The 10322-nt window shown below is 43.4% G+C and overlaps 1 pseudogene; it reads right to left on the reverse strand.

The window, feature by feature from the left end:
• Positions 1 to 8366: 8366 nt before the first annotated feature.
• LOC118946039 (transmembrane protein 271 pseudogene) lies at positions 8367 to 10037 on the reverse strand (annotated as a pseudogene).
• Positions 10038 to 10322: the final 285 nt, after the last annotated feature.

A 10322-nucleotide genomic window follows, 5' to 3' on the forward strand; every position in this document is an offset into this window, starting at 1 on the left:
CTTGTTTGGAATGTTGACCACACACAGCCATGTTGAATTTGGTATATTTTATATAATAAATGAGACAGCATATTATTGCTATAATGCCATATTTCCAAGAGGTTTTGCAGATAAATCCAATCATGGTTTTAAGACACATTCCTAAATTCCATTTGTCATTACAGCTCATGTCTATACATTTCGGTTTCAACATTTTCTGTCAAAATTCACATATATGTAGGCACAGTGGAGGTTCAATTGTAATAGCATGTGCAGTTTATCTTTCTGATATTTTCCAGTGTTCAGGTCCTCAAACAGGCAGTATTAATTCTTGCTGCATCAAAACAAAAACAATTGGGCAAAAACAGGTGGTAATACTTTCTTTATTAATTAACCTCCATAAAATACAGTATTTTTTTCACTGTGAAAGGAAATAACAAAGGACTACTTTTTCTCACTCCAGTCTGTAAAGGTTGCCTACTTTAATTCTCACTGAGTGGCCTGGTACATTCTCATGGGTTGTGTTAGAGACCATCCAAAACCTCATCTTTAACTTCTAAATCATGCTAATAAGGTCTAAAAGTTGATAGGGAAGTATACATGTCCTGTATTTTAATGAAGACACCAGTTGGAGAGGTGAATACGGAGTGATATAGTTTTCAAGGTCTACCAATGTCCTAATTGCACCTTATTTCCTACATAGTGCATTACACCCCTATGGACCCTGGTCAAAAGGAATGCACTACGTAGGGAATAGGATGCCATTTGGGACACAGACTTGCAGTCCTCTGATTTAGATGATCCACTTGGTGGTCGGCGAGCGGCAGTGCAGTAAATCAGCTTCATTACTGTGGAATTGCCCAGAAAGGCTAAGCAATAAAGCCAAATTGAATAAACAGGTTTCATTAAACACTTGATATGCATCAACTGAACGGGCTGGTTTAATGCAACGCGTCTCCCTGGGTTTGAAGATTCCACCTGAGATTGATAAGGCTGAAAATAATTTGGTGCAATCTGGGATATTTACAGGTGTCATAACCTGTCTTTGCAACCAAAAATGTGTCTATCAATTTAAGGCTTGTTACAGTTCTACAGCCCAATCCCTCAGTGTAACCTTTTCCTTGCAGTCAAATGACCTAGTGGCCTCACGGGTGGAATGTTATTCATATTTTTCATAATTAGTCAACATTTTTTCCAAAAACGTGCCGAAAGTCTGGTGTTTCCATGTCTAACAGTTTTGTTATATTTCAGTCTTCTCTGTTGTATATAAAGTGTAATATTTGGATGTAAACTCAAAATGTAATACATTTCAACTCTATATCTGACATGGTACAGGTGTCTCCTTTATTTTAAGCCCATAACCATGCGTGTGATGTTTACCCCCTTCTCCTCCCCAATTTTGATCTTGTGTCATCGCTGCAACTACCCAACGGGCTTGGGAGTCATGCGCCCTCAGAAGCATAACCCAGGAAAGCCAACCGTACCAATGTGTTGGAGGAATTGATGTGTAGACTCTTGTTTCAAAGTAGATTTGTTTAGGACTACCAAGAAACACTCTGTGTGACCCTGGTTTAGCCGACTGCAGTGAAAGGGGAAGTGGTGGGACTGCCATTGGGCTGACACACAAATCCCAGATTGTAGCTTTTTCAAACAACATTTGAAGAGAGACAAAAGGGATAGTGATTTTCACTTTGCCAGCTCTTTTTTTGCTGAGCAGAAAGATTTAGGCCCTGTTTTTCACCCACCCTTCCACCATTCCTCATTTCCTCTTCCTCCCTGTCAAGTGAGTGAGTGCAGTAACCACAGTGCAGGTGTCAGGACCTAGTCTGGAGGCCAGCACTGACAGAGAAACACACAGAAACACTGCAGGGTAAAATGCCCGGCATCAGACACATGGTTTGCATCACAATACCGGGAGCTACGTTTCCTCTACACCAGGGTTCTGCAACTGGCTTGTCCGCAGCCTCCCAATTAAAAAAGAAAAAAACAACTAAAAAACTAAATTTACATAAAATACTGTAAAAAGATCAGCAAATCAACTTTCAAGTGATTTTAATTTTGGAAATCTGTTCCACAGTATTATCACGCATGATATAGAGATATATGTGATTGTATACAAATGTCAGCAAGGTTTGAAGTGATTATGTGTTAGTCATCTGTTTGGGCTTCTTGTGGTCAATTTGCTGTCTATAAATGATGTGTAATTATGTTCCCGCCCCCCTGACCATCTGCTCAAGAAAAAAAACGTCCCGCAAATGAATCTAGTTGATGATCCCTGCTCAACACAGACGGTGGCCAGTCTTATCTAGGGGTGGACAGTGGGGATGCAGGCGTTTGTTCCAGTCGAGCAGTAGGATACACCCGATTCAACAAATCGAAAAGTTTATATTGACGATTATGATTAGCTGATTAGTTGAATTAGATGTGTTACTGCTTGGCTGGAACAAAAACATGCACCCACACCGGCCTTCGCAGAGTTAAAATGCCTATTTCAGATTGCCTACCTACGTCATAATTCTAAGTCATCCCCTCCCTGAGCCATCGACTTAACCTCAATACCATAGCCCACTGCGATAACACCACAGTTCCTTATGAATTGCTATTTGAGAGTCAGAAAGAATATGGGTCATATCTCCTTTCACTGCTTGCAGTCTTCTAAAGTGCATTAGCACTAAGAAGACAGAAGCCCACATGGTGTAAATCAGTGTAGTTAAAAAGCCTGTGAAACAGTGAGCCTAAATTACACTCTTGTATCACTGCTTTCAAAGACTCTACTGTACTTGATGAGATCACACACCACACGAAAGTCATATTAGTCAAGACGTGTCAATGCATGTCCAGATACATGTAAATCTTAGTCCCTACTCTCTTTTTCTCTCCGACAAATAAGCGATGAAATTTTGAATTTACAACTGGGAAATCGTTTTAATTAGTCTAATTAACAGCCCTGGGGCATGTGCCTTCTGAAACAGCCCTGATTGTTATTTTCCTCGTCATTTGAATATTCACTAATTGGATGAGGTGAGCAGGAAAGAAGTGAGAAGATTGCATTCGATTGCAATACATTACATTAAGCAAATTAAACAGCAGGGATTTGATCAACCACGGATATCTTTAAAGTCACCTTTAAATTGACATGTTTTGATGTACAATAGACCTTTCAGAACGACAGGATGCCCAGATGCCATCAATGTAACATTATAGACACGCCTTGCATCAGTGTCCTTGTAACAAAGTATGTAAAATTGCTTATAAACGACTTGCTAGGTTTGATACTGAAAGATCACTAAGAAGCACTATATATTGTAGCTGCAAGTACACACTGTACATATTTTGTGCTAATGACATCATTTCATTAGTAGCAAAATAAAGTGTATTGAAGTATAGCACCTGTAAGAAATAGCTATACATGCAAGCATAATCATACAGGTAGCCTATTAGCCCGCACCTCTCTGGTTCAGCGGGGTTGGGTTAAATGCGGAAGACACATTTCACTTGAAGGCATTCAGCTGTACAACTGACTAGGTATCCCCTTTCCCTTTATGTATGTAAAAACACCACTGGAGATAAAACTCTCCACTATAACTCTGTCTCTGCTTTAGCCATTTTGTTTGCATCCCTGTTGTGCTGTCTATCGGTCTCAGCATCTTCTCTGCTGTCACTCTCTGCTTCTTCTTCTCTGTCTGTCTGTGTTAATTACTACATGGATCCAGACAAACATTTCCCCCTGTTGTTACTGGTGCCACTAACTTTTACAGTAGGTGTCACTAGTTCATGATTTGGTAGGGACCCAAATCATGAGTAATTATCTTATTTAAGTAATTCATAGTGCTTTATTAGATGTATACTAAATAGACTACTGAGGTATTCAAGAAATGAGTTGTTTCATCTACCAAGTCCAAGCAGGAATGCATGACTCAAGATATTTTGATGTGCAACCAAATCCAGTGATTGACATGAATTATGGGTTGAAAATTGGACTACCGTTGCTATATTTTATTGTCAAAATAGGACTCCAGAATTTCCAGATTTTTTGTTTTGTTCACTAGAGATGAATCACATACATATTTATGTGTACTAAGGAAGTGGAAACTCAAAACACGTGAACTAGATTTATAACTCTAAATATATTACCCTTTGCTAGTTTCCATGTATTCTTCCAACAGTAAATGCAATGTCCTAAAAAAAAACATTGCAGTTGTATACTAGTACCCATAAGACCTGTAGGCCTATGCTCTCTAAATGGCCGATGCACATATTATACAGAAAATGGTGCCGGAAGAAATGGTAGCAGTTTTATGGGCGCCCAACCAATTGTGCTATTGTGTTTTTTTTTTTGCGTTATTTGTAATTTATTTTGTACATAACGTTTCTGCAACCGTATCTTATGGCAGAAAATAGTTTCTGGATATCAGGACAGCGATCACTCACCTCGGATTAGACAAAGATTTTTTTCTCCAACAAGGAGGACGAACAAGACATTCCCCAAACAGCCCACAGGGCCGACATCCGTGTTATTTGCAAGAGGAAGCGACACAGGTACAGAGGACAAAGAGCCGGATGTCTGGTGAGGACCCGGAGAAGGTGAGAGGGAAAGCTGCCGTTATCATTAATACTACTCGCCAACGTGCAATCATTAGACAATAAGTTAGACGAGGTACGATCACGAATATCCTACCAACGGGACATCAAAAACTGTAATATCTTATGTTTCACGGAATCGTGGCTGAATGACGACATGGATATTCAGCTAGCGGGATATACGCTGCACCGGCAAGATAGAACAGCACACTCCGGTAAGACGAGGGGGGGGCGGTCTGTGCATATTTGTAAACAACAGCTGGTGCACGAAATATAAGGAAGTCTCTAGATTTTGCTCGCCTGAAGTAGAGTATATTGTGATAAATTGCAGGCCACACTACTTGCCTAGAGAGTTTTCAGATATTCTTTTTTATACTCTTTTTTTGTGGCTGGTTATTTACCACCACACATAGATGCTGGCACTAAGACTGCACTCAGTCAGCTCTATAAGAAAATAAGCAAACAGGAAACCACTCACCCGGAGGCGGTGCTCCTAGTGGCCGGAGACTTTAATGTAGGGAAACTTAAATCAGTTCTACCAAATTTCTATCAACATGTTAAATGTGCAACCAGAGGGGGAAAAAATTATTGATCACCTGTACTCCACACACAGAGACACGTACAAAACTCTCCCTCGCCCTCCATTTGGTAAATCCGACTACACCTATATCCTCCTGATTCCTGCTTACAAGCAAAAATTAAAGCAGGAGGCACCAGTGTCTTGGTCTATAAAAAAGTGGTCAGATGAAGCAGATGCTAAAGTACAGGACTGTTTTGCTATCACAGACTGGAACATGTTCCGGGATTCTTCCGATGGCATTGAGGAGCACACCACATCAGTCACTGGCTTTATCAATAAGTGCATTGAGTACGTCGTCCCCACAGTAACTGTACGTACATACCCCAACCAGAAGCCATGGATTACAGGCAACATTCGCACTGAGCTAAAGGGTAGAGCTTCCACTTTCAAGGTGAGGGACTCTAACCTGGAAGCTTACAAGAAATCCTGCTATGCCCTGCGACGAACCATCAAACAGGCAAAGCGTCAATACAGGGCTAAGATTGAATCATACTACACCGGCTCTAACGCTTGTCTTATGTGGCAGGGCTTGCAAACTATTACAGACTACAAAGGGAAGCACAGCGGCGAGCTGCCCAGTGACAGGAGCCTACCAGATGAGCTAAATCCCTTCAATGCTCACTTCGAAGCAAGCAACACTGAGGCATGCACAAGAGCATCAGCTTTTTCGGACGACTGTGGGATCACACTCTCCGTAGCCGACGTGAGTAAGACCTTTAAACAGGTCAACATACACAAGGCTGCAGGGCCAGACAGATTACCAGGACGTGTGCTCCGGGCATGTGCTGACCAACTGGCAGGTGTCTTCACTGACATTTTCAACATGTCCCTGACTGAGTCTGTAATACCAACATGTTTCAAGCAGACCACCATAATCCCTGTGTCCAAGAACAGAAAGGTAATCTGCCGAAATGACTACAGACCCATAGCACTCACGTCTGTAGCTTTGAAGTGCTTTGAAAGGCTGGTCATGGCTCACATCAACACCATTATCCCAGAAACCCTAGACCCACTCCAATTTGCATACTGCCCAAACAGATCCACAGATGATGCAATCTCTATTGCACTCCACACTGCCCTTTCCCACCTGGACAAAAGGAACACTTATGTGAGAATGCTATTCATTGACTACCGCTCAGCGTTCAACACCACAGTACCCTCAAAGCTCATCAATAAGCTAAGGATCCTGGGACTAAACACCTCCCTCTGCAACTAGATCCTGCACTTCCTAACAGGCCGCCCCCAGGTGGTGAGGGTAGGTAGCAACACATCTGCCACGCTGATCCTCAACACTGGAGCTCCCCAGGGGTGCGTGCTCAGTGTCCTCCTGTACTCCCTGTTCACCCATGACTGCATGGCCAGGCACGACTCCAACATCATCATTAAGTTTGCAGACGACACAACATTGGTAGGCCTGATCACCGTCAACATCGAGACAGCCTATAGGGAGGAGGTCAGAGACCTGGTCGGGTGGTGCCAGAATAACCTATCCCTCAGAACAACCTATCCCTCAACGTAACCAAGACTAAGAAGATGATTGTGGACTACAGGAAAAAGATGACCGAGCACACCCCCATTCTCCTCGACGGGGCTGTGCATGTTGAGAGTTTCAAGTTCCTTGGCGTCCACATCAACAACAAACTAGAATGGTCCAAACACACCAAGACAGTCGTGAAGAGGGCACGACAAAGCCTATTCCCCCTCAGGAAACTAAAAAGATTTGGCATGGGTCCTGAGATCCTCAAAGGGTTCTACAGCTGCAACATTGAGAGCATCACTGCCTGGTACGGCAATTGCTCGGCCTCTGACCGCAAGGCCCTACAGAGGGTAGTGCGTACGGCCCAGTACATCACTGGGACTAAGCTGCCTGCCATTCAGGACCTCTACACCAGGCGGTGTCACAGGAAGGCCCTAAAAATGGTCAAAGACCCCAGCCACCCTACTACCGCATAGCAAGTGGTACCGGAGTGACAAGTCTAGGACAAAAAAGCTTCTCAACAGTTTTTACCCCCAAGCCATAAGACTCCTGAACAGGTAATCAAATGGTTACCCGGACTATTTGCATTGTGCCCCCTCCCCCCCCCAACCCCTCTTTTTATGCTGCTGCTACTCTCTGTTTATCATATATGCATAGTCACTTTAACTCTACATTCATGTACATACTACCTCAATTGGGCCGACCAACCAGTGCTCCCGCACATTGTCTAACCGGGCCATTTGCATTGTGTCCCGCCAACCCCTCTTTACGCTACTGCTACTCTCTGTTCATCATATATGCATAGCCACTTTAACCATATCTACATGTACATATTACCTCGATCAGCCACGCTACCTAGTGTATATAGCCTGTCTTTTTACTGTTGTTTTATTTCTTTACTTACCTATTGTTCACCTAATACATTTTTTGCACTATTGGTTAGAGCCTGTAAGTAAGCATTTCACTGTAAGGTCTACACCGGTTGTATTCGGCGCGCGTGACAAATAAAATTGGATTTGAATTGACATATCGCGCGCGCCCCTCCATATCGCAAAGCCATAACAAATAGCTTGGTTGTAGTTGCTATTAAGCTGAATACTGCGAGTTGAGAAATAATAACTATACCTATAGAAGCTTAAACCATCCTCTCTTCGGGGACAAGGGGACGAAGCTTTCAAAGTTTTTACCACAATTGGATGTTAAATGTTTTACGATCAGAATTAATTTTGCATTGTGGGACAGGAGATTGTCTCGCTCATCACAGCAGCATGTCCCAGTTCGCTATACACTGCATTACTTTTGACCAGAGACCTATAGGCCCTGGTGAAAAATGTGTGCATTATGTAGGGAATAATGTGCCATTTGGGGCACAAACATAATATTCAATGGTTTAGTGGCCATTTAGTGAAGTATGTGGGACAAATGCAGGCTACTCATTAGGTTATACTACAGTGAGAACAAGAGCAATTGGCTCCGCTAAGTGAGAAAAAAAGGCGGAAGTGGAATACATCTACTACGTACAACTTTTTCACTACTACTGTATTGCATGTAGATGGTAAAGGAATTTCATTTTAGAGTCAAAATGATGTGGGCCTGTCTATCATCTTGTTCTGTCAAGCACTAGCCTGATTTAAATGGGCCACACCTGTTGGGTGTGCAAGACGCATTACATGCGTAGATAGGAGATAGATAGGAGTAATGAAGGTAAAAATGGAGGTTGACTTTTAAATAGAACTTCTAACATCAGGCGAGAGTAAATACACGTTTATTCATGTTTTAAAGGAAACAATAACAACAGCAAACTATATGGGCATATGATGTGTATACAATCTGAATTCAAAACACAAATGCTTCTTTGATATCTGAACTCCTATGGTAGCATCTAATGGTCTATAGATCTGTTGTAAGTATCTTTATTTCCATGGAATGTTCACTATTTTGACCGATGGCAATGGGCTAGTTCATTGGCAGTATAATAGTAGATGTGCATATACTGCCAGTGTACCAGGAGGCTACCTTTGCTAAGAAGAAATAAGCATGAAGGCGAAACCGTTTTCGGCTGTGAACGGAAAACTGTTTAGGTAAGAATCTCTCCACGATTGTTTGTCTCAACACTGAATAGGCCGAAGGGGGAAATACAGTGATTGTCATTGCAGAATTTAGAGCCCATGTTGCAACTTTGTTTGTTCTGAGTTGCTATTTGTTACTTTCGTCTCCGGGGAAAATGTCTTCGTACGCGGGCGGTAGCTCGTTCGGGAGCGGGTAAGAAAACGGGTAGGAATGGTTGAGCTCGGGATCCGTGGGTGAATAACCCGGGAGCTCGATAGACGGGTGGCCCCTGCATTGTACTTCCACACCTGCCTCGTCGAACACGTGAAATATCCCCAAGTTAATATAGGAAACCGGTTGGAATTCGGACACGGTGAAGTCTTGCTCCTCGCTGCAAAGAATATCCCCCGCGCTCTGCCTATGTGATTGCCTCCGTCTGTAAAATTGCGCGGTTTTGTACCTTTTGATGATCACCAAGTTCATAAGCCCAAGAAGGCATTCCAAAGTGCTAAAAATGGTCGAGATGACTAGACTTTTCTGATAATCCTTCAGTTGGTTGCAGATGGTGGTTAATTCCACAGAGTCTATGTCTAGGCAATAATGGGAATATTTGCGCTCCACAAGAGACACAGTGTCCCCGTCCACCACCGCGCCGGAGAAAGCGGTGAGAACTCCCAACAAAAACACCAGGATACCCATGAGAAAGAAATTCCGACACCCGGGCTTCCCTTTGCAACAAAGCAGCGCAAAGCCCAGCAGCGCCTGCCCTAGTCCGACCAGTATCCCCGAGTAGAAAGCCCCAGCCGCGGTCGAGAGGTGAAAATGCACTTTTACTTTGGTGCCCAGCGAGATGCATTTGAATCCGACCACAACTTCGCTCACGGCGCAGACGAAGAGGAGGGTGCTGGAGACGATGGTACACAGTCCTTTCCCACTCAACTTCATTATATTCCTCCTCTACCACTCCCGGTCCCTCTCCCTCCTTCATCCTCCTTTGTCCTCCTCGTCAGCCCGTCTCGAAGCACTGTCAGATTTTGACATGATACACCGGTGACTGCAGTTCAAAACTTGGATCTCCGGAGCTGCGTGCTCTCTCCCCCTTTCCCGCTGCTTCGGGAATATATTAATTATTGATAGGAAGAGCGCGTTCCTTCTGCGGTAGCGACCCCCGTAATCCAATTGAAAGGTAATGTTCACCCTCATGACCCTGCTCGCCCCCCATCCACACTGTTATGCAAGCATCCACATCTCCAAACGCGGTTCGAAATGATTATGGAGGACGATTAGCTCAAACTGGTGGTTATTTCCACGTCGCGTGATTGCGATCATTCAATGAGTGCTAAACAGAATGCGGCAGTGGAGTGCCGCTAGGAGCGCAGAATAACTATTCCGGGGGAGGACGGAGGGGAGAAGGACGCTTTTAAATTGCTCAGAATCCCACAGGCTTGCGGCTCATAGAATATGGCCATACTGGCTGCCCACTCTACACCATTACTCCTTTGGGTAAAGTTATATCCAACCTGACTCGTGAATAATTGGTACCAGACACACAATGGTGTGGTTTTGCTTTGAAAATAAAACAAATAGCCCCATGCTTTTTAGTCTGGGTCCATTTTAATTTCAACCTAGGCACGTAACATCATGTATGTGATTTAA

This window comes from Oncorhynchus mykiss, chromosome 25 (genome assembly GCF_057628025.1).
Source record: "Oncorhynchus mykiss isolate SJ-2025 chromosome 25, ASM5762802v1, whole genome shotgun sequence".
Classification (NCBI taxonomy): Eukaryota; Metazoa; Chordata; class Actinopteri; order Salmoniformes; family Salmonidae; genus Oncorhynchus; species Oncorhynchus mykiss.